The 26455-nt window shown below is 37.6% G+C and overlaps 1 protein-coding gene across 3 annotated transcripts in view; it reads right to left on the bottom strand.

The window, feature by feature from the left end:
* The window catches only part of LOC128584991 (cAMP-specific 3',5'-cyclic phosphodiesterase 4D), a 566576-nt gene that overhangs the window by 365124 nt on the left and 174997 nt on the right, over positions 1-26455 (bottom strand). The gene's annotated exons all lie outside the window — the stretch shown is intronic.

The following is a 26455-nucleotide window of genomic DNA, read 5'->3' as shown; positions in this document are numbered from 1 at the left end:
TCAGCTTAACAGATAGAACTGCCTATTCTGACTATTCAGTCTAAAGCTGCACTCCCACCACTTTTTCTCCATACAACTCAACATCATGACAGGCTACATATTTTGTACATGCTCATGTATTTTATATATTTTGTTCTATCTTCCCCATACAGAATTAATGGAGAGACTGGTTTGTTCACTGCTATTTTACCAACAGATAGAATAGGGTCTAATAGTGGTAGTATTTCAATATATATGTGCTGAGTTACTTCACTGGACTGAAAGCTATAGGAGATAAGTTTGATACTTATCAATCAAACGTTTACTAAACACCATGACTGGCATTGTCCTATCAAAAATAGCCCTGCTCTTCAGTAGCACAAATATCCAAGATATTTGAAATTGTCATGAAATTATCCAATATATTGTGAAATTATTGGAGGTCAAAGGAGAGATTCTTGTGAACAATGGTAGTTAGGAAAATGGAGAAAAGAAAGGTTAAGTCTGAACTGTGAAGAAACTTGAACAATACATTAGGAGTGGGACCTTTGCCCCATTTAGAAGTGAAAAGTTGCCAAAGGTTTTGGAGTAATTAAAATGAAATTAAATAAACTGTGCGGCATTTGTGGCTCAGTGGGTAGGGTGCCAGCCCCATATACTGAGGGTGGCGGGTTCAAACCCAGCCCTGGCCAAATTGCAACAAAAAATAGCTGGGCATTGTGTTGGGTGCCTGTAGTCCCAGCTACTCGGGAGCCTGAGGCAAGAGAATCGCCTATGCCCAAGAGATGGAGGTTGCTGTGAGCTGTGACACCACAGTACTCTATTAAGCGTGACAAAGTGAGACTCTGTCTCTAAAAATAAATAAATAAATAAATAAATAAAATTTAAGGTAGGATTTTGAGCAATTAATATTTTGATTCTATACATGGGGACTTGAGTAAGGAATACTAAGACAGAGAGTATCGTGATTTTTTTTCCCCCTTAAATCTCTTTTTTGCCAATATCCAAGGCACTAGTACAGATAATCCTACTTGCATCTTTTGACATAGTTTGTAAATTACTGTATCATTATATATTTTTCATTCCCAGTCAAGACACGTTTAACTAACATATTTTGGCTGAACAAAGATGTACCCATGCTTTCTTTGGAATTAGAGTGAACCTATTACAGATGTGGCAAGCTCAGATCCATTCCTGTTCAGGTTATCTGAGAACTATTAAAGTATTAAAAAAAGATCAGGATAGGCAGGAATATGCTATGGGGTTTTCTAATGAGCTATGGGGATGAATAAATGGGAATAAGCATGTCCGAAAAGCCTGTGTAGAAATTAGCAAGAGTCTTCATGTCTCTAATCGGTTTCTTATCTAGGGCAAAAGTCACATTGGCATCTTGTTTTCTCTGGAGTGTTATGAAGAACAAGAGTGCTATATGCTGGACACTGGACTCCTGTGGTTACATATCCCTGGGACCGTCCAGTACAACAGGAGCTAATTAAATGTATGTACAATGAGTACGTCAAACTTCTCAGAAGACAGACTCCAGAAAAATGTCATTATTTTGCCATAAATTCTGCTTTCCTTTACATACTGAATATTTAATTGTTTTGTTGCAGAAAGGATTTCAGGCTTCTCTAGTTCTTTTGGTAATTAGCTGAGCTAACCCAAGTCATCCGTTTCGTTGCCCACCCAATGGACAGTAGCTAAGGCTTACATTTCTCACTGTTTTATTTGCACCTTGACATATTTGAGAATATGCCATGTATATAAACCAGAAATTATCATTTGAAGATATAAGCTAGTAAACTTCAGAATGCTGTACTTAAATTTGTATATAAACCAGAAATTATCATTTTAAGATATAAGCTAGTAAACTTCAGAATGCTGTACTTAAATTTGTATATAAACCAGAAATTATCATTTTAAGATATAAGCTAGTAAACTTCAGAATGCTGTACTTAAATTTGTACATAATTCCAAATGACCGACTGAATTGGTTAGTTTATTCTGTTCAAAATTTGAAAATGAAGAGAAATTGCACAGGAAGGAGCTTAGGCACAAGGGGTATTTGATGGAATTAGCTAATTCTAATTCAATGTTTTCACTTAGCTCATCAAATTATTTGCCAAGTAAACATGGATGCAGTACTCGATCTCCTAGGTTCCAGGTTTAAAAAGCTCCAAGGAATCTATTAAAAAATGCACAGTGAACTAAGAAAAAAATTATTCCTTGTAGATCCAGTTACGTGTTTACTCATGCTATGCTCACTTTTTTAGGTATCTTTTTACAAAATGAAAAAGAGAACAAATTTTTTTTTTCATTTTTAGAGGATAATTCATGCTGCTAAAATCAATCATGAGGAAAAGCTGAAGTGAAACTAGTGACAAGTTTTTGCTGTGTGCCATACTGCCACGGCATTTTTACCAACATTACTTATGGGATTTCTTCCAATATTTTATGCCAGGATATTGCTGAGGAATTCAGTGTTCAAGACAAAGTCCATTTCAGCATCCATCTGTCTCCCATGGGAGAGGGGCTCCCTCTGCAGCCCTCCTCCACACACATCCACTCAGAGGGAAAAGCTAGGGCAGGAGGCAGAGTTTAAAGGGAAAGGAAAGAGAGGAGAGGGAGAAGGGAAGAGAGGGAAGAAGAGGAGAGGGGGAGGGGGACGTAGATGTGGAGGGGGCATAGGGAGAGAGAGAGGAGACAGGTGAGGGAGGTGGGGGGGGGAGACGGGAGAGGAAGGAAGGGGAAGAGGGACAGGGAGGAGGGAGGTGGGGAGGGGGACAGAAGCAGAAAAGAGAGAGGGAGACAAGGAAAAGGAGATAGGGAGAGAGAGAGGGAGACAGGGAGAGGGAGAGAGGGAAAGGGGGTGATGCAGAGCTGTCCAGGGAGTTTACAGGGTAGTTCACTTTCTGTCCAGCCAGCCCTTTCTTCCCCACATGGCCTCGGATACCCTCTCACCATCCCTGCATGGTGATGACTCAGCCACAACACAGAAGCCAAGACAAATCACCCCATCCCAGCTAAAATGGTGACTCTAATGATATGTCTCCCGAACAATCAATAATTCATTTCAACGGATTTTCTGATGCATAAAATAATTTCTTTATAACCTTCTAACTCTTACCAGTACTGACCTAAGAATTACACCAAAAAGGGCTCTCAGAATGCAGAAATTGCTTTCTGTTTGAATAACATTTATTTTTATGACTATATAAATGATAAATATTCATGATAGATACTTCAGAAAATGAAAAAAAAAAAGTTAAAAGAAAGAAAGAAAAGAAACCACACCTATATCCAGAGGCAATTTGGCAATCTGGTTTATTTTCTTCTGAAAATATCATTATTAATGGTTGATAAGATTGGCTGGTTCTAATAATTAAAATTTACTTCAACATCAGTTTATATAAAAGATCTAGGATATATGTAAATATATCATAAGTACTTTGTGGTGAATATCTCTGAACACAAATTTCTTAGTATCTCAAATTTCTTTCATAATCCATAAGTAAAATTACTAGATTAAAAAGTAGGAGTCGTTTTGAGCTTGAGGCTTCTGATGATTTTTCACTAATTTTTAAACAATAAAACTTTCAAATTTGTTCAAAAACCAATGTAATTCTATAGTATGCACTATTTTATTACGACTTTTAAAAAGATTAACACAAGACAATTCAAAATAACTTATTATTCACCAGAAAGAAGACTCTCTACATGAAAATTAGAACCTACAGTAACAAAAGATAATGATTCTTGTCATTATCTTTTATTCACGACTATATAAATGATAAATATTCATGATAGATACTTCAGAAAATGAAAAAAAAAGTTGAAAGAAAGAAAAGAAACCACACCTATATCCAGAGGTGTGGGCTTGGTATTGAAACACGAAGTATATATATCGTGTTTCATATACCAATTACTATAGCCTGAGTAATTACCACAGAAACCTTACGGCCTGAGAGTGCTCATGATTCTTGTCATTATCTTTTATTACTGTAGGAATAGGAAAAAACCCCACCCTAAAAATACTTCATTTTGGCCATATTTTATGAAAAGTTCAAAAACAATTTTAAAAAAAGAAAGGAAGCAGGAAAGAAAAGCGTCCAGCTGTTACTACAGCAGTCCACAGAGGGTCACCAACTTCAGGTTCTGTGGCCAGTGAGGTCACAGGAGCTGCATTTCAGACAAATTATGCCTCTATTTGAGGCAACTTTTCATAATTGTAGTGTGCTGTTTACAAAAGGTCCTAGACTTAAAAATATCCTTTTGTGCCCTCTAGTGTTTACATTCATTAAAACCTCTGAGAAGGGCGCATGAGCGAATCTCACTTGTAAACACCAGTTGGACACCATGCCATTCCTACTTAGAACAACATAGATACCATTCTGAAAACTTTTAAGTTTACTTATACTTTTTTATTTCAAAGAGAGCTAGAGCAGGGGTCGGTTACCACAGGGCAAATCCCAGCCATCACGGTTTTTTTATCGTTGTTGTAAATAAAGTTTTGTTGGACACATTGTGCATTCACTGTAGGTGACCTAAGGATAACTTATTTGCTCAACAACAGCAGAGCTGAGTAATTACCACAGAAACCTTATGGCCTGAGAGTGCTAACATATTTACAATCCATCCCTTCACAGAAAAAGTCTGTTGATCCCTGGGCTAGAGAATCTAGTTGATAATTAGATCAGATGCCCTGACATTTCACAATGTCCCTTAATCCTATTCCCTTTTCTTTAACCGCTGGACTATGAGTTAAAACAGACTGTGGTGGGCCAGTTAGCTTTGTGTTTCATATACCAACTCTGTATTGTTTTAGGGAAAATAATGTTGTTCTTTTTTTGGCAATATCTACTCAGTGTGATAATATCAACTCCATCTTGATGACTTTGACATTAATATAATTATATGGAAGAAAACATAATGAGATCAAAACTGTTTACTACTCATCTCTTACTGATTAGCTAGAACTTGGATGAGGAACATTAATATCCCATGCCTCTTTATTTTTATACATCCCCAAAGCTTGCAATTACTATTAGAAACACATACAGTCCTTTTGGAATAAAGTATGCATACCATTTATAATTAATTAATATGGTGTTTACTTAAGCTTATGCTTCATTCAAATCTCACACAATCACCTTTTTTATACACTAGTACAGGCACAGTGCACAATAATAAGGCCTTGGTACTAAATAGTCAACTTACACTCTACCTTCTTTCCCCAGAACCAGTTCCACATTTTCCTAGGTCTCTCTAATATTTTATCCTCTGTTTTGTATAGCTGGATGCTTTATTGAAATTTCTTACCTCTTCTCTGAAATGGCTGACATACAGTTCATGGGAGTTTTTATTCCCATATGATTTTTGGGAAATGGATCTATTTATTGCTTTCTAACTAACAGTTTGGCTTTGGTTTTAAAATGGTTATAACAATTCTTTTCCGTCAAAGGTGTACAATGGCAATAGCCTGGCCAGAAGTTTTACACAATAATAGGAGAAAATACAAAACCATGGACTGAGAAAAGTGAATGAAAACGGCCTTTGGTTAATTCCTCCTGAGCAGGCAGCTTTCCCTGGTGACAGGTGTGCCTGGAGCTGCCCTTCTCTGTCTGTCATGTCTCTCTGTAGGCATGTCCTTTACGCTGCTCGCATCCCTGACCCCATCCAGCTCTCCTCCTCCTCCCTGATCCAGAAATCCTTTAAATACCAACACAAATACTGCAGAGACTTACCTTATGGAATTACACACCTAAAACTTCCAAAGCAAATAACTTACAACTCACTTTTCAAACATAGGCAATAACCACAAACAGGTGGTGAAATGTATCATTTTTCATGCTCAATGTTCAAGACAATTAAAAAGAAAACTCAGAGAAAAGTAATACCATACCTCTTTTCCGTAAGGAAAAAATAAAATCCAAACTTACCTACAAAAGAAAAGAGCAATGAATTTCAAATCAGAAAGGATTTCAATTCTTTTTCTCAAATAGATTAGTTAAAAATTGTCATCATGGATAGTTAATTCTTATTTACCACCATATGTCTCATTTTCTCTAAATAATGCATTTTAGTTCCTGCAGATACCCTCGCCACGGACGGGGCTATTCTCCAAAGAACAATTATCACCACACATAGGGTCTTTTTCCATGTAGAGTCTGCTTAATAAGAGAAGTTTTAGAGCAAAAACTTAATTCCCTGGACCCCAGAAATCTGTACATTGCAAGACATTATTTTGGGAAGTTAAATATAAACAAGGGAAAAAGATGTGTTGGAATCAGACCAACTTGGGTTTAAACCCTAGTGGTACTATAATAGCCTAAGTCAAATCATTTTATATTCCTTAAGCCTCAATATTTTCACCTGCAAAATGGGGATATTACATTTACCTATTTGGATTATTGTGAGCATTGAATAAGGTCTTTTTTTATATCTATTGCATGAATTCAATAAATATTATCTTCTTGCCTTGGTGTACATTTTATTTTACGCCAATCTTTGCTGAAAGATAGATGTTTAGTGCAGTTCATAAAACATGGAAGCCCTATAAGCAATTTGAAATGGATAGAAAAGAAACAAGTGCTACATTTCTGTCTTCTTTGTAGTGTGATCAGGTTGGTTAATGTGAAATAGTCGTCATTTTCTAAATGCTGAGCCATTTATTTCCTGGTGTAAATTCAAGCATTCCACTCAGAGTTGAAGCAATCAACTGAGAACACAGTAGTCTTTGTTGTGGCTTGTACTTCCCATAAATTCACACCACGTCCCCTATCGTGTCTGCTTCACTCTTTCACTGCAGCCTCATGAACCCTCCAACCATGCCTGGAAAATACGAGGATGCTCAGGCCTCAGGATGTTTGCATTCACTGCTCCCTCTGCCTAGGAATCCACACTGCTCACCCACCCTTCAAGCTTTACTCCCTCAGTGAGGACCAACCTGGTTTCCCTACTGAAAATTCCAACCAGGCTCTCAGCCTCTATTTTAACTTCTTTCCCACCGTGTGTTTGTTCCCCAGCACTTACAGCCTTCTAACATGCTACACAATATATTTGCTTCTTTATTGAATCTCCCTGCCTCGACAGCCCTAGATCAGCCACACCTAAACAGGGGTTTCTGTCTGTTTTGTTCACTATTGAATACACAGGACCTGGAACAATTTCTGGTATGGAGAAGGTACTAAAAAGTTTATTTAGGAATGAATAATGCATATATAAAAGAACCAAACATAAAAATATAAATTATACATATGTATACATGTATTTTTATTTACAGATTTATATACGAATGTTAATTTTGCTTCTATAGTTTACTTTTATAAATAGAAGTTAATTATACAAATATTTATGTATTTATTAACTATATGAATATTTAATTAAATTTTTAGCTAGGAGTAAATCATCTTACTTTTACTTAATGTTTATGAGAGAACTTGTGGTTAGAGCTGCTGGCTCACTCCAGGTCCCACACGTAGGTGTATTAATAATCCTCCTGTGGTTGACCTGAGCCATGTAACTAGTCCTGGCCAATGAGTCACGTATGGCCAGGCACTGAATGACTGATGGGAGACCCTCTATTCTTTCACATATTCTGCTGCCGGAGGGACCAGCCAAATCCATGATGGTAACTGTGCAGCTTCCCCACTGGAGTGAGGAGGCTGAGGACAGCTCCCCGTCGAGGACATGCAGCCCAGGAAACAACAGCTACAACAACCTTTCTTACAAGAACTAGGGGTTGCTAAGACAATTTAACTTACCCGTCATAACACATTGAGAAATGATGCACATATAGCCTAAAAATTACACTGAAAAGCTTGTTTTAAATCCCCCCCCCACAAAACTACATTATATGTATCCATTTTGAATGCCCTTTCTCAAATCTTTGTAGTGTGATCAAAGATGTTTCTGCTAGTATTTAACTCTAGAATTCTAGGTAATATGCATATGTTATCTTTTTATTTCTGCTAGTTTTTAACTCTAGAATTCTAGGTAATATGCATATGTTATCTTTTTGTTTCTGCTAGTTTTTAACTCTAGAATTCTAGGTAATATGCATATGTTATCTTTTTCTTGATTTTGAAAATTTTAGCCATTATGTATTGATTCTTCTTTTAGAGGTAAAGATGTAATATTTCCCTTCTCTTTTTTTTCACCTAGTTGGATCACAACTTTTAGTAAAATTTACAATTGCTGTTTACATACTTTTACTACATAAATCTTGCTCACTACATACAATGTGGTCACATTTGCTTTATGGCACTTTTTTTTTTTTTTGCCTATAGTTACCAATTGCCTTGGTTTTTTCCACATGGCAAATTATATCTGTCATCCCCTCCCCCCCCCAAATGATCTAGCAAACTGGAAAATCTTATCAAGTCCATTTTCTCCTCTCAGGCTGCCTTCTAAGGACCCTCTACTCGCTTGCTTCAATATGTAGTTCTGGGCTAGTTGCCTTTCAGGCCTCCTAGAAATCTGACAGTTTAACATTCTCTTTGTTGTCTTCCATGATGATTACTAGATCCTATGACTTCCACTTTAATCCCTTCCTGTTTCTGGTGGGTCCTATTTTACAGAAGCTTAAGTGGAAAAATAGTGATTCGTATTTAACTTTTTTCAGAACTTGCAAGACTAGGATGGTTTTATTCCATCTTTAAGCGGTTGGTGGTTTAAGTTGCTATAGGATACTATGTTTAAAATAAAATCCCTTCAAAACATGTAAGTCAATGCTCCATCGTATTTCATCACCTATTATTGTTTTTTAGTAATCTCACATTAATTTTATTGCTTTCAGCATAGGTGGAGGGTAGAAGAGAAGCCTGGGGTGTCAGCATTCGTGACGCAGACTCTACTGGATGCTGAGATGCACAGCCCAGATTCCCCTCAGCACATAGTTCTCCAGTAGCGAGTGCACTGCTCTTGCTTGAGACCTCAAGCAGCCTGTAGACTATAGCTAGTTGATAAGGAGGGAGGTGTATAAAGGTCTAAGCCCTGTCCCTCAGTTTTAGAAGCCCCCATTGAACCAAATGAGGCCTCCACTGAGCCTTTAATCCTCTGCCTTCTCTTCTTCCACAGGTGTCCATCAGGAGAGCACTTCCCCATAAACTTCCACCAGACCAATCTCTGTCTAGAGCCTTCTTCACAGGGAACCAGACCTGAAGCCCAGGCATTCCCTTCATCCCTTGTTTCAGCCCCAAGCCTAAACCCCATGGTGTACTACATCTGCTCTCTCAGAGTCCTGAGCCTCTCCAAGAACATATCTCTAGAAAATAAAGTTTGGATATTTTTCTTTGTTAGACACTGTGTAGTTGGGGGTGGGAGTCTTTTCTCCTATTCTTACTTCTCTCCTTTAAGTTCTTCTAATTAGAGATAATATGAGCCCATGGTACCAATTCACTGAAAAGAAAAAAAGTCTATTTTTTTAGATTATAGCTTCAATTGTTTATTAGCATAGCCTAAAAACTATCTTATCTATTAAAAGCAAAAAAGACATAAGAATATTTCCCAAACTCTTGCATAAAATCCTAATTGTTGAGATTTTCAGAGTCCAGTTGAATGATAAAAACAGGTAAAAAGACTAGAGTGAAACAATTTGGAAAATAATGGCTTGGCAATTAAAAAAAAACAATGTTTAAAAATTGCATGACTTCTAAGAGCTTTGAACATACCAATTAGAATGTGACTATTCTAGAAAAGTGGAGAGTATTTGCAGAGTAATTGGACCATTCTCCTCTGGACGTTATTTCCTATTAGAGTATCCTGTCTTTTAGAATATGACTTGGGAATTAACTGCACAAGTATCTTAAACTAACGTTTATGCTAATGTCAATGCTTCTATTACTCCTACAAGAATTCTTTTACTTTAGCTGGAGAGGTAAAGTGAATTGCTAATCACTTAAGAAACAGCATGACTGTACTAAGGAATAAAACACGTCAACTCAACACATTTCAGGTGAGTGCTTTCTCCGTTACATCAAATTGCCTGCTAAATTAAAATTAATCATAATATTTGAATTATTATCATTTAATATAAAAAGTTCCTTTCCCAGAATATCCTGTAATAGAAGTCAATTTCTTACCATCCTGAAGTTTGTTCAAGCAATCTGCATACGCTTTTTAAATGTTTGGATCTAGTTCATTGTGTGCATAAATGTTCTCCATGGAATACCCAAACCCTTTAGATACTCTGCCACCAAACACAAAAGGTACATGTTTAATAACGTTTGGAATATCCCAGAGATTTAGCTTGTTAAAGATTTTGGAATTTTCTGGTAATATATCAGTTTAATTTTGTGAAGCTTGGCTTATCTGACCATGGAACCATTTTGTATGAAGCGCCTCTTGATAGTTACATTCCACAAAACCTACTTTGAGAAGTACTAACTTAGTTAGTACTTAAAGCAAGGCAAGAAGAAAGCAAAAACGACAATAAATGTTAATAAGGGGGAAAAAAGTGGAAACCAGCCCTAATGGTCCTTACCAATAGAGGTAATTTTTGTGAAGGCACTTGATTTCTCCATGAAAAAGGAAGAAAAAACAGAGAATCAGTAGTAGTTCCATTATATTTATATAGTTAGGGTAGGGTATGATTCAAGATTCTTCCTTCAAATGTATCAATCTCACACTTTCCTGATTTTATTTACCCAAGTCTAAGCTGTAATCTTAAAATACATCACATCTTCTTTAAACTGATGAATAAAAATAGTATAATTTATGGTGTGCAGCATGATATTTTAATAGATGTATACTTTGTAAAATAGCTAAATCAATCTAATTAATATATGCACTACCTCACATACATCTCTTTTAATTTGGGGGGTGAGGACTCTTTTAAAATCTACTCTTTTAGCAATTTTCAAATATATAATATATTGCTTTAATTATAGTCACCCTAATGTACAATAGATCTCTTGAACTCCTTCTGTCTAACTGAAATTTTAACCAACACTGCTCCTATTCCACTCCATCTCCCCCTAAGTGAAGTTTAAGAGAGCTGGTGAAGCCTCTTAAATTATATGTAAAATTGTGTGTACATTTGCATTTTCAAGAGCTACGGACTTAATCAGACTTGAACAGTACCCTGAGACTTCCCCCAAAAGTGCTAGATTAATTAAGGTGATAATCTTAAGGATTCTCTTTCCTTTCTGATTATACTTTTTATATGATTTCTTATGGAAAATATTATGTCATATTTATTATAGTTAGTAATTTCTTTTCTTGGCCCTTCATTTTTAGACATTCAAGAAACTACAAATAGTTTATAGGGATTGGTTGAAATATGCTTAATTTTTATAAAATTTTACTACATATATTTTTCTGTTCTGAATAGAGCCACTTTAAAGGTTTTATTTGACACTGGTGAGGAGGTAGAGAAAAAGGAACTTTTATACACTGTCAGTGGTAATGCGTATCAGGACAGCCATTATAGAAAACAGTATGGATGTTTCTCAAAAACCAAAAATATGGCCAGGAGAAGTGTCTCACGCCTGTGATCCCAGCACTCTAGGAGGCCGAACTGGGTGGATTGCTTGAGCTCAGGAGTTGGAGACCAGCCTGAGCAAGAGTGAGACCCCATCTCTAAAAAATAGCTGGGCTTTGTGGTGCGCACCTGTAGTCCCAGCTACTTGGGTGGCAGAGGTCAGAGGATCTCTTGAGCCCAAGATTTTGAGGTTGCTGTGAGCTATGACGATATCACAGCACTCCACTGAGGGTGACAGAGTAAGACTCCGTCTCACAAAAAAAAAAAAAAAAAAAAGAACTGAACTAAAAGTAGAACTACCATATGAGCCAGAGTCCCACCACTGGGTGTTTACCTGAAGGGAAGGAAATCAGCACGTCACTCAGCACAGTTCACAATAGCTGAGATATGGAATCAGCGTAAGTGCTGACTGATGGATGAACAGATAACGAGAGTATGACACACAAATATAAATAAAAACGAATGAAATCCTGTCATTTGAAGCAACATGGATGGAACTGGAAGTCATTATGTTAATGCCATAAGCCAGGCACAGAAAGACAGATACCACATCTTCTTAATCATAGGTGGGAGCTGACAAAGTGATCTCATAGAAGTAGGAGAGTAGCATCATAGTTACCAGAGGCTGGGACAAGAGCAGTTATGAAGAGAGGTTAGCGAATGGGTACAAACATACAGTTGGGTAGAAGGAAGAAGTGCTAGTGTTTAATAGCATCGTGGGGTGACTATGGGTAGCAATAATTTATTGTATATTTCAAAATATGTAGTATTGAAATGCTCCCCCCCCAAAAGAAGTGATAAATGTCCAAGGTAATAGATATCCTAAATACCCTGATTTAATCATTATACATTATAGGCATATATCAAAATATCACAGGTACCTCACAAATATGTACAACTATTAGGTACAAATAAAAGTATTTACAGTAGAAAAGTGAGTTGAATTATAAAAAAAGAAAGCAATTCTACTACTTTTGCAACATTGAAGAAAAAGGTCTTCTTTGAGTGAGGAACTCACTTGCCCACAAGATGGCTCTCTATAATTTTGGATATACGAATTTCCCAAACCATTTCTCAAGAACCTCTGTCTAAAGTCTTCTCTTCACTAAAAAATAACATATTTACAATAAAACAGTCTTTATCATCATTTTACTTCCATGCTTGAACATTTAGCAATGCCTGACAAAGTATATTTTAAAAATATTTTTTTTTTTTCTTTTTGAGACAGAGGCTCACTATGTCACCTTCGGTAGAGTGCTGTAGGATCACAGCTCACAGCAACCTCACACTCTTGGGCTTAAGTGATTCTCTTGCCTCAGCCTCCCAAGTAGCTGGGACTACATGTGCCTGCCACAACGCCTGGCTATTTCTCTGTTGTGTTGTCATTGTTGTTTAGCAGGCCCAAGCTGGATTGAACCCACCAGCCCCAGTGTAGGTGGCCGGTGCCCTAACTATGGGTGTTGAGTCTATTTTAAAATTTTTTGAGTTAGTGGATTACTTAATGGATGTTTCAGACATACACAGAATATTTACTAAATTTTCTGCTATATCCACAGCCTTATACCATGCATGATGGTGGATTTAAAAACAAACAAAGGAGTGAAGGTTTAAAGATAGTAAATCATAGTTATATATTTCAGGAAGATACTATTTTTATACCTGAAGTTTCAGAGTATATTTAAATGCATTGTCTTTGGTACATAGAAGGGAAGACATCAATGTTGAGTTCAGTTAGGTAGAAGACCTGATGAGTTGGTTTGATCTCTGAAGAACTACAAAGTTTGTATGAGAAAAAGCTAAGGGAGATAGGAAGGGCAAATGAATAGTACAAGAAATAGCTTGAAATTATACGGTCACGGCATGCAAAATAAATGGCTTCCCAGTAGATAAGACTAGATGAGTTCCAGAGAGTATTCTGAGCGCACAGAAAGGTAATTAATATTTCTTAAGCTGCGATTAAATGATTCTTTCCCCCAACTTTGAAAAATATGTGTGCGCCTATTTGAGTATTAGAATTGTGGGGCTATATTTAGATCTTTTGAATAGGTTAGGTTTCCTTACAGATACTGAATCCCAGTATACAATCACAGAGTAAAAGAAATGTCCGCAGAGAGGATATGAGAATTCAGAAGGTGGGCCTTCAGTAGGCATAAGAGGAGACTAAGCTTCTCTGCCTCAATTCTCAATCTCTGGAGTGAAGGATACGCCACTTAGAGCCCTCTCTGTGGAAAAGTTAAAGATGGCCTTGCTGCCCAGTGTGAAGTAAGGTCGAAGAACAAGCTCCTCGTGGGAGACTGAATTTGAGTAAAATTTCTCCTATGATAGGTTCAACTATCTAGTTTCATGTTGTTTTGATTTTACGTACTTTTTGTTGTCAGTAACGTCTTGCTTTAAAATTCCGGCTTTGTCTCCACTGTTTCCCAAGAAGAGAATTTTTTTTTTTTAAACCAATATCTGGATTCAGTTGGGTTAGGAAGAGAAGTACCTGTCTGTCTAAAAAATGGTGGTAGTCTATAAACAAAAATCAAAAACACCTTGAGAGAAAGAATTCATCTTTGATGAAAGAGCCTTAATGCATGTGATTTGGCTGCCTCGTTCCAAAATGAGAATTCTCTTATTCCAACCTTGAACTCTAAACTTGTGGGTTAAACTGTCTATTCAACATGCCCACTTGGCTTTCTTACAGACATCCCAACTTACCATATTCATAATGAAGTTTTTGACCTTCCCTCTCCAAACCCTTTTCTTCCTTATGTCTTGTATATCTCAATTGATAGCAATTCCGTCCTTCCAGTTACTCAGCCTCCAATCTGGCACCCTTCTTCACTCCTCTCATTACATCACACACTTATGTATCATGAAAATTTGTCACTCTCCCTTCAAAATACAGGGTAGCCATAAAGTTCATGTGCGATTTTTTTACACTGGAATCTGAGCACTTTGTACCCCCTCCACACTGCTCCATCAATCCTGGTCAGTCATCTGCACTTCTCACAATGAAGCTTCCTCTTTGGTCTCTCTGTTTCTTCTCTTGTTTCCCCCTAAGTTTATTTCCAAGTTAGTAATCAGAGCAATCTTGTTAAAACCACTTCAAAGATCTTTGGTTGATAAAGGCAATGTCATTAGAAGATGGACAAATCCCTACGGAATGGCCGCTGACCTGCCCTCCCTGATCTCCCACCCAGGCCACTTATGTTTCATATCAATGTTCCCTCCTGCTCTCCACTGTGCAACTTCACTCCGGCCACCCGGAGCCTCCTTACTGTCCCTCAGTCAAGGTAGGAAGACCGTTATCTCCTCAAATGTCACCTGTGAAAGACATCTTTCCTAACCTTACTTAAAATTCCACCCCATGTATACCCCCCCACACACACACTCATTTATGTCTTTTCTGATGTATTTTTATTCGTAACATTTATCACATAATCTCTTTTTCTCTCAGTCTCTCTCACTCTACGGATACAGGATATATATATATATATATCTACACACACACTATAACATACAGTATATACACATTTAAATTATTAAACACGTTTAAATTATTTCTTGTTTTTCTCTTCCAGCTGGTATATAAAGCTCCATGAAGGTAGGATTTTTTTGTCATTTTTTTATACTTTTTTTTTTATTAAATCATAGCTGTGTACATTGATATAATCATGGGGCATCATTCTTTTGGTCAGTTTATCTCATCTTTTCCAGTACAGAGCAGGATGATCAGAACACGGTATGCCTTCAAAAGTATTTACTAAATAAACTTTTTTTTTTTTTTTAAAAAGTCTGCATTTCTGTGTTCTCTTGAAATTCAGAAAATCTGCCCTGTGTTTTCACATGGCCACAGCTGTCAGGAGTGTACAAGCAGCTGCAGGCACAGGTGAAGGTGGGACCTCCGTGGGTCCCCACCTGCCTCCCCCAGTGCAGCGCTCCGGGCTTCTGTGGGTATGTGAGTTGTGACCTCTGCTGGGAGAGTCCTGAAGTGGGGAGTGACGGGATGGAAGGAGGACTTTCAGTGTGGCATCTGGGAGTAGCACATGGGCTGACGTGATGAGCCTGGATGTTCAGCTGGTTAGTCTCTGTTGTCCAAGTCCAGGCATGAGTGGCTGAGGACTTGGGCCGGGTTAACACTAACCCTGCCAAAGGATTTCCTTCACACACTTCTGCTTCCTTTACAAAGAGAACCTGAGAATGGATTGCATACTGAACATAGAAGAAAAGAAAGAATAATGACAACTAAAATTTCTAGACTGGTTGATGAGGAGAATGCTATTTCCTGTTGCAAAAGAGAACTTGGGAAAGAGTCAACCGAGGTCAGAAGTCAGAAGACCTACATATGGGTAGTAATACATTGATAAGAGAGAATAAAAGTGAAGTATGAAAACAGATTTAAAGGTATCTGTTCATCAAAAAGGATTTTGAGGTCGATCGCAGAGATGAGGATTCAATTTTGTGTACTGTTTATATATTGCCTACGTAAAGGCACCTTATGATGAAGACTGTGTCAAGAACAGAATATGTATGGAGCAAGGGGGGAAACTGGGCCATAACAGACAAGATTCCCAAGTGTAGATCAAGTACTTGAAATGAGATTTAAAGAAAAATTCTTCTCTTTCCACTAAAGTACACACATCATCACACATGCAAGTGTCATGATGTAACGTGTTGAAACTGGCTGTTTTCACTCTCCTTGTGCATTCCACCTTAACCCATTCATGCCCGAGATAATCTTATTCTAGTGAAGACAAATTACAAATGACATAGCCAACATTTGGGAGAGGTTTCCTCTTTTTCCTTTCCTGACTTTCTATCTTCAAACCATATATACTCCGTGGGTATCTCTGGCTGAAGAGAAAATATTCAATCTGCTGGGTTTTAGAATAATAATGTTTAAAAGACTGGTTATTTAATTCAAACGCCACGCAAAACTCATTTTCAACAAAGGGCAGGTGCCAGGCATGGCATCAAGAGAGTAATAGGTGGCCTCTCTTCTCTTCCTTTCCTTTCCTTTAAAAGTTGAATAAAATTAAAGTTTTAGGATTTAAGAAAACATGTCCTTTAATTAGAAGAGAAAGGTAAATGTGATAAAATTTTCTTTCAGCTCTATAAAATAAGTCCAGTCCATAAGGGTTGAAAGCATTACTTTCAGTGTGTTATGCAGGGCCGTTGCATTGTGGGGCCTAATGCTTTAGATCTGGATACTCATTTGTTTGGATTGAAGGTATCGTAAGGTGCTTTCTACCCTCAATGCTCTGAAATGGTTCCTCTGGAGCTGCTAAAACATAGTCTGTCCTTCTGGCTGCCAAATAAGTCTCGTGGACGTCTTCTATCTGTATTGGCAGATAAATGACAGCAGATGGAATCCAGCCTGCATCCTGCTTCCCCGGCAAGTCTGCAGCCTTAGAAGAGGGAATGTGTCCCCAGAGCACTGTGCAGGTTGTTTGTCTAGCATCAGTGTCACTGTCATAGTTGGTGAAGAGTAAATTGGCAAATCACTGCACATAGAAGGCAAAATGCCACTCTTTCAATTTCGGGATCCTGTAGGCATATTCTCTTTACTTATATCTTGTATTTTTGCTGAAGGCAGGCTTCTGGGCCAAGATGTTTTGCTGGCCTGGATTTCTTTTTGTGTTTTTTTTGGCCTTCTGTGCAGAAGGCAATTAATATTACCAATAAGGCTTGCAGTGCCATTCATTCCAATTCCCTTAGTATACTGATGCATTAGAAAAGGAACACAAAAGTGAACAAACGGCTTATTGAGCTAATACAATATGGGTTTACTATACCACAATTGTGTTTTTTATATCATATAACTGTAAGTACAAATAATGAAAGCAAACACTTTTTTGTCGCTTACCATACACAAGTCACAGTTCCAAGACTTTGAAGTCTACTATCTTTTAAATATAACAAACCTATGAGTTTAGCATCAGCAATCTCATTTTACATAAAACTGTAATGCCAGCAGTAATAATAGCTAACACATGAGTGTTTACTATATGTTAGGAACTATTATATATAGTATGTATGTTATATAAATGGGTAGATACAGGTGAAGGGCTTTTTAATCTAAAAGTCCCAAATCTGAAATACTCCAAAATCTAAAACTTTTTAAGCACCAACATGACAAAGTGACACCTTTACCTTCTGATGACTCAATGTGCACATACATTTTTTTATGCACAAAATAATGTCTCCCCTATCTGTACAGGGGAGACATTAAATATAAATTAATTTCACCTTTAGACTTGGGTTCCATCCCCAAGATGTCTCATTATGTATATGCGAACAGTCCATCAGAAAAATGATAAAATCTGAAACACTTCTGTTCCCAAATATAGTCAAGGAATGGTCAATCTGTATCTGCATGTACACAAATACACACATACATTCACACATATACACCAGGTGTACATATTAACCCTTCCAATCTTCATAATAGGCCTGTGAGTTTGGCAATATCATTTTCATTTAGAAATGAGGAAACTAATAACGCTAATAATGAGTAATGCCAATAACAGTAATAACCATTTTGTAAATTACTTTACTATGTACCAGTAATTGCAGATATAATCTCATTTAGTCTTCACAGATGTTGACATTACCATTCTGATTTCAGAGGTGATGAAACTATAGGCATTCAAGAACAAATAACTAAAAAGTGGGGGCCGGGGTTTGTAACTCAGATACTGAGTCCAATTCTGGCCTCTTTTACCAGTGTGCTAGACTACAGGCCACATACTCTAGAAATGCAGGTGTAAAATAAGAGAGTCTGTGACCACAAGGAATTATTACAGAGTGAAGTGTGTTTTACCACATATTGCATTAATTGGAAAGTGTAATTTAACATCTGTTTTCTGAGGTCCCACCAGGTGCAAAGCTATGCTCTAAGCAATGGGAAAAATGCAAAGTCAGAGGAAATGCACAGGTTACTTGTGTATCCCAGGAACTTGTGATCCCATGGGGAAGGTAATTCCATGAGTAATGTAAGTGAGTGAAGGTGGGCAGAGTCAGGTGTGTGTACAGTGAGAGATGAGCTTTGCACTGCATACTAAGCTTGTGGGGGTGGAACCTGTTAAGTGTTCTCACTGGTCTATTTATCTCTTTCTATTAAACTTTACTTACATCTAGATCTGCTGATGTTCTTGCAGCAGCTATTGGTTTTCTGAACCAACGCAAAAGGGAGAAGAAATAGCATGAAGCACTGGCTGTTGCTGCCCAGCAAGGGGACTTTGCTGCTCGGAGGACAAAGTTCACACATCGTGTGATTTTGTTTGTTTGCTTTATTCCTGCCATTGTCTTTCAGGGAGCTCGGCAGTCCAATAAGCCCAGTGAGCTTGCGTGCAGGAAGCAGTTCTTTTGGACAAAGTACAGGGCTCTTCTGCCACGCTGTGGAGCCCTCACAGCATGTGTTCTTCCAACCACCTGAAGGTCAAAAAGATTTTCTGAATGCCTTGGGGGCAAAGGGAATTCTAAACCTGCAAGGAATAGCCTGGGTCCTGGTAAATCTGAGAAACAGTGTCACTGTGAAGAAGTCAAACGCATTCTGCAAGCTGTGTACAGAAAACCAACTCTTTCAAACTATTGTTTCACGCAAGTAGAATTGACAATCGCATGGAAATTATTGATTTTATATAACTCCTCTGAAGGAGAATTGTTCAAAGAGGGAAGTCAACAGTCATACAGTGACGTCTTTCTATCCTGATTATTTTATGTAAGTGTCCTGCTTACAGTGAAAAGACTGGAGATGGGAAGTATTGGTTATAAATGATCTTTATAACCAAAGAGCTAGCCAAAGTAACATAAATTGCCTTCAACATCTGTGACCTTACTTATTGCCAAGCCCTGAATCTGCTGGTGTGATCGGCCACCCGTGCACATGTTCTCTGTCTCTTAAAAGGTCAAAGGTAGCCAGCCCCATTTCCACCAATAAAGAACACTACTATTACCTGCTCTGCTGTTCTGACAATGTTAAACCTATCAAATGTTAAAACGAAACGCAAGATTACATCCAAATACTGAACAATCCCAGTCCAAGACATTTAAGTATGATCATGCCAACAAACAGAGGATATTTATCATATTTGGACATTTGGTTGCTTTAGTTTCTTTTAAATATAAAAAAATGAATTATTGGGGCGGCGCCTGTGGCTCAAAGGAGTAGGGCGCCAGCTCAATATACCGGAGGTGGTGGGTTCAAACCCAGCCCTGGCCAAAAACTGCCTAGTTCTTCTATTTGCTTATTTTTATGTGGCATTATCACTAAGTCTTTCAGAACTCTCTGAAAAAAAATTTAACAGCTGTTTGTACAATATTTCCTACATGAGTCAAACCTATCAATGATCCCATCAGTTCTCAAGTTTGCTGGGTTTGGAATTCCAGGTTGCAAATCATTTTCACTTAGACCTGAACTCACTGCTCCATTGTCTTCAAGCTGCCACTTGCTTTTAGAGGACACATCACCACCACATGAGTCCTGATCAAAAATATAACCTGTGGCTTTTTTTCTTTCTCTCAGGAAGCTTTTAGGATCTTCTATCACATGTGTAGCCAGTGTTCTGAAATATCCAGGTATGTATTGAGTGTAGATTTTCCCTCATTGTGGTAGGAACTAATCTTCCTTATAAATGTAGGAAAATATCTCCTTCAACTGAAGGGAAATTTGTGGGGTTTTTTTTGTTTGTTTGTTTGTTTTTTATGAGCTTATACCCTCCATTTTCTCTTTGATTCCTTTATGAAATTTCTCAGGTATTAGCCACAGAATTGTTTTTCTAATTTTCTTAACTCCTATTGTCCAACTCTTTATCTTTTTGTTCTACTTGCTAGTAGATTTCTAAAACTTTACCTTTTCAGTTCTTCCTCTGAGTTTTAATCTTAGCTATCATTGTTTTGAATTATAATATCTCTATTTTGTTCTTATTAATTTTGTACAATATCCTTTTGTTTCATTGAGTATTATAGTAACTTCTCATGTACGAATATTATACTTCCTCTGAAACTTTTGTTTCCTGAACTATTTCTATGTCATCCTTATCATTATTATTATTATTATATGTCATTATTATTATTGTTGTTTTTAATTTTTGTTTGTTTGTTTAGACTTTATGTTGCATCATTTCCCTACAGGTTTGTGGAACGTTGGCTCTCCATCCAACCAGAGAGGGAGACACTGACATGTTGACTGAGAGCTCTGCAACACTTAACTGGGCTTATAAAGTCTTAGGATTCATTAAAGGATGAGTAGGGAAGAATGAAACTTGCTCTTGTCACTAGGCAACCATCTAATGCCAGTACTATAGTTCTTTTCTCTGGGCAGTGATCTCATCTCTCTGAAGAAGGATTCTCCTATCTCATGCCTAGGCATTATAAACACAACTGACAGAGTCCTTGTCCCCAGAGTGATTATAAAAGCCAGCACTGCACCATCCTGTTGGCAGACTTTCATTTAATCTCCAACCTTCCACTGTGCCTACTATCTCAGGTTGAAACTCCTCTTATTTAATTTTTCCATAGAATAAATCTCCGTGCATGGAGTGGGATTGATCTCCCAGCTGAGGAGAACTTTCAGAAGAGCCCACTTCATGTGCAGATTTTCTATACATCTTTCCATATGTTTAAGGGTACTTCCTTCCTCAACTCCCAAGATTTTCCAGATTTTGTAGGGAATTGTTAGCTGCTCCCAGTACCCCTTTTTATGGGCAGTTTCTACTTAGCATTCTCAACTTTGCTAATGTTTTCCTCTTTCCACTTTCTAAAATATTCCTCTCACACCTCCAGTTGTCTTCTCTCTTCTCCCTCTGTTCCTGGGAGCTTTTAGTCTTCAATTCCCTTGCTATCATTTTAAGACAGGGCTGTCAAAGGTAGCAAGTAAAAAAGGTTGTATTGATTTTCTGGGGCTGCCATAACAAAATAATACAGATTGGGTGGCTCAAACAACAGAGATTGATTGGTTGGAAGTCCAAGATCAAGGTGTTAGCAGGTATGACTTCTGCTGAGGCCGCTCTCCCTGGCTGTCACGTAGCCCCCTTCTTACTAGGGCTGTCTCACACACAGTTGTCTCTGTGTGCATGTGTGTATCTAGTGTCTTTTTGTGTGTCCTAACTCCCTCCTTTTAATAAAGAGTCAGAATGGATAGGGTTCCCTACAGACCACATTTTAATTTAATCATCTCTTTAACGACCTTATCTCCACGTATAGTCATAGTGCAAGGTACTGAGGGGTTAGGAATTCAACATATGAATTTTGAGGAGACACAATTCAGCTCCAAACAAAATCACAATTAAAACATTATATAAGTTCTTAACACTACTCCGGACATACTGAAAGTATGTATTCAGTATTTCCCATCCTTTTACTTGAAGACAGAAGAATCATCTATCCAAATTAACATTGTTCTCTGTGAAACAGCACACTTTTCATTAATTCATTCTCTCATTCATTAAGTAACAATTATAGAGCATCTATTTTTTGCAAGGCTCTTGCTTTAGTATCACAAGGGATACAAAGCTAATCCAGGCCCAATCTCTGTTCCCAAGAGGATCTTACTGAGAAGGATAGAAGAAAAAGGCTTTTTCTCCCTATGATGGATTTTTATAGGATACTTTAAAACATAATACATTTGTCAAATCCTTCATGGTGATCACTTTGAAGAAACTTAAAAGAATGTAGTCAAGAAGATTTACATGGATGGAGCTGGAACATATTCTTCTTAGTAAAGTATCTCAAGAATGGAAGAGAAAGTACCCAATGTACTCAGCCCTACTATGAGACTAATTTAGGGTTTTCACATGAAAGCTATAACCCAGTTACAACCTAAGAATAGGGGGAAGGGGGAAAGGGAGGGGAGGGAGGGGAGAGGTGGGTAGAGGGAAGGGGATTGGTGGGATTACACCAGCGGTGCATCTTACAAGGGTATATGTGAAACTTGGTAAACGGTCTGTGAAGCTAGTGAATGATGCCCCATGATCATATCAATGTACACAGCTATGATTTAATAAAAAAAAAAAGAATGTAGTCAAGAAGATACTAACACAGCTCATCTTTTACATTAAATGCAACATTTTCCACTTTTTTTTTTTTTTTTTAAGTCGTCGCTTTTGTTTTCCAGAAGTCTGGCACTTCTGGAGAGTGCCTTATATTATTACTTTTGCTTGTCACCATTTCATTTCACGGAACATAATGGCTCAACTTTCAACTGAAAAAGAATAGAAAGGGAAGAACTGAACAACATTGACAGCACGTTCCCTCTGCTACACTTATATACCATTTACCCTCTCCTCAGACCAGCGGGGAGCACTGGGGTGGGAGCAGACCTGTTTGCAGGGAGCTGAGGGTCTGTAGCCCGTGAACAAGCTCCAGTGGATCTGGCCCACGGCTGTTCTCACTTGGCAAACACATAGCTTTGAAGGGCACAGGGCAGCTGTTGCTTTTGTGGGGTATTGATCCATGGAAAACTGTTAATGATTAACTGGAACTTAAGCAATACAATGAGAGGTTGTTACTTTGTACTGGCAACCTTGGACTTGACCATCTACACACATCACATGCAGTATGAACATAAAGCAAAAATGAAATTATTTTCTTTTTTTTTTTATTGTTGGGGATTCATTGAGGGTACAATAAGCCAGGTTACACTGATTGCAATTGTTAGGTAAAGTCCCTCTTGCAATCATGTCTTATCCCCATAAAGTGTGACACACACCAAGGCCTCACCCATTTATTTGTAAGTTACCCTGGCCCTTCACCAAAATAGGACAACCCATTTTGCTCTAATGTAGGGCTTCTCTACAAAATGTCATAACCTGTTATTCCTAGAATGTTCTGGAAGTATAGCTCCCTATTCCCCATTGACTGTAGGAAAATTTCTATGAGTATTATGGCTAAGCTTAAGGTGATAATTTTCCAATTTTTTCCTTACTCTGTGTTTCTTACAGGTGATTTTCCATATGGTAGCACAGCTGGTATTGCATCAAGGTCCACAGATAAAATTCAGCCAAATTTAAACTTATCTTCCTGATGCTGGGAGCATTTGGAGGAAAATCATCTACATTGCAGCAAAATCTTATTATATGCTATGTATATTTATTACCTGTATTTACCAAGAGACTGCTATTTAACTTTATCAGGAAAAAGGAATTCAATTGTTATTTATCATTCTTAATACCAGTGCTGAAAAGCCTAACAAAAAATGCCCTGGTTGTCTTGTTGAAGGTATTCTTTATTTGCCTACCATGCTATGCAGTACGTTCTTACAATCGTCTCTCTTCCTCTCCTCCCCCAATCTCTGAACCTGAGTACAATTGCATGTAGATAAAAAGAGACAGGTGGTTAGCATACATACTGATCTAGGCAGAGAATTTCACAGATGTGATACTGGAAAAGAATAAAATGAAACAGCTTTGGGAAAGATGTGCAAACATTATTTGAATTTCCTGTTTCTGTTCCTCTAAGCTCTGGATTGATTTATGAGGTCCTCACACTCTTCAAGTCTAGGTTCTTCAGAGACAAAATAGGACAATTACTGAAGAACTTGATTTGATGGTGGACAAAGGTGATGAGGGGAGAAGGGTTCCTCATAGGACGGTGCTTTTTGTTATGATTGAATGAGTCAATGTACATGAAAGGGTTTGTCTCTTCTGATATCTATAAATGGGCAAATATACACAAGTATATGTATGTGTGTATATATTTGTTTGCACATGTATGTTCACAATTCTACTAAGTGCTAATTGTAGCCTAGACACTTGTAGTCTAGTTTGGAAATCAAATCATACAATGAAATAATATTAAAAGCCACATGATTAAATACCCTATGACTATATGACTATCCTAAAAGTAACAGAGCTCACATACTCTATTGGATTCTCGCAGAAGCTGAATGCCAATATCTACATTATTCTTTCTTCTTTTCTTTTTTTTATTGTTGGGGATTCATTGAGGGTACAATAAGCCAGGTTACACTGATGACATTTAAGACGATCCCACAAGGTAGGTTTCATTATGCTAATTACATAGATTAGGTAGGTGACGCTCACACAGGGAAGGCAACTAGATCAGGAAAATAGATTCCCCGGGACCCCCAGCTTGGCCTTCTTCCACCAGGTCACGTAGCCCTGAATCTGAACCACCGCACACTACATCATACTCTGTGGTCTTTGTCACAGCAGAAGAAGGAACTGGGCCTTGAAAAAAGGGTAGAATTTGGGCAGGTAGAAAAGAAAGCAGGACACTACAGAAGAGGTGATAATGTGAGCCAAGGTCTGAAGATGGAACCACGGAAGGCAAACCTGTGAAATGGTGATAAACAAGTTCATCCAGAGGAGAGGATCTGTGTGGGTGAGAAGCAGGAGACCAAGCCAGAAAAGTCGACTGGGTTGACTTCAAAAGCCTTACTTTTGAAGGCTTTAAATGTCAAAGTAATGTCATTCACCAGCTCATTCAGAAAATAAGAATTTGTCAAGGAACCACCATGCTAAGTTATAGAGCTATCAAGAAATAAAACAAACAAAACAAAATCCCCCAAAACACTCCACCAAAGCAAAAACTACCAATCTTCTCTGTGTTATATTAATTTTAATGCTAAATTTTCTTTGATCTGTCTCTGTGGCACTTAGAATCCTCTTACCTGAATAAGAGGTAAGAGGTGAGAGTGCTGTGGCAACACAGGGAAGGGAGAATTGACATTGGGACCTCACAGAGAAGTTGTCACAAAAGGTTTCACAGAGGATATAGATGTATTCTGGAAGTGATGCGCAGTGTAGAAACAGTTTGAACAGTGGAGTTACATGTTAAAAATACTATTTTTGGAAGATTAACTCAATGGCAGGACACAGGATGCACAATGTGGAGTGATGGGAAGAGTCTGAAGACTGAGGCTAATTAAACAAGAGATCATCACAGTTACCCAGAGAGGAGAAAGGGGTGATGCAGTAAGGATGAAGAGAGTGAGAGAAGTAGGAGATTATACAGTGAAAATTCTAAGGACTGGACTTGATGGCAGACAAGGGCAAACAGGGAAGGTTCAGTGAGGACTCTAAGGTTCAAAGTTGAATGGAAAAATAGTATGATCCTGAAGAGAAATATGTGAGCTCTGCTCAGGAGAGCTTATTCAAGGAGAAAGGTGAGTTCAGGTGAGCCAGGCTGACATGGTGATAGTAGGATAGATATCTAGGCAGTTCAAGACACAGACCTGAAGCAGGAACAGCTTACATTTCTGCATTTTGTCCAGCATCTATCTGCTTTAAACTTTCCAAAGATAGGAAGTTTACTTCTGTCAGACACTCACAGGTGGTAATGGGATAAATTATAAAACCAAATATATTATAACAAAAAAAAATAAAGACTAATATACTTAACTCTTTGTTTAGTATTTTATAGTATTCATAGCATTATTTCATCTTCAAAATCATGATGTAAACACTATAATTGTCTCTATTTTATAAATGAAGAAACTAAAGTATTGAGAGAGAAAACAACTTGCTCAAGTTGGCAACAACCGGCCAACACATTGAGTGAGGGGCAGACTGAGTTCAAACCCAAGTAATCTAGATCTAGCCTGTCCAATACCCAGCCAGTAGCCACACCAGCCTGGAAAGCATTTGAAATTGGGTTAGTGTGACTGAAGAACTGACTTTTTAATATTAGTTAATATTTATCAATTAAAACTAAAACATAAAAGCCATTAATAATTAATTGGTTCAATTATCTGGCAAACTTTTAAGTATATTTGGAACAACTTGGGTAAGTAAAATTATATTTCCAATTATAAATTTTATGAGACTTAAATCTTGATCAAATGAAGGTCAAACGGGTAAAAATCAAGTATGGTCAAGGAAAATTTGGCATCAAAATTAATATTGATGTCAGTAAAAACTTTACCTAGGATTTTAATGACTTAGTATGAGGAAAGACTTAACGAGAGAAATGTCTTGTTAATAATTTTATGTAGTAATTACAGGTGGAAGAAATAATATTCTGATATAGTGAGTTAAATAAAATATG

The sequence above is a fragment of the Nycticebus coucang genome, chromosome 1, assembly GCF_027406575.1.
Source record: "Nycticebus coucang isolate mNycCou1 chromosome 1, mNycCou1.pri, whole genome shotgun sequence".
Lineage (NCBI taxonomy): Eukaryota > Metazoa > Chordata > Mammalia > Primates > Lorisidae > Nycticebus > Nycticebus coucang.
This window is presented reverse-complemented; position numbering and strand designations above follow the sequence as displayed.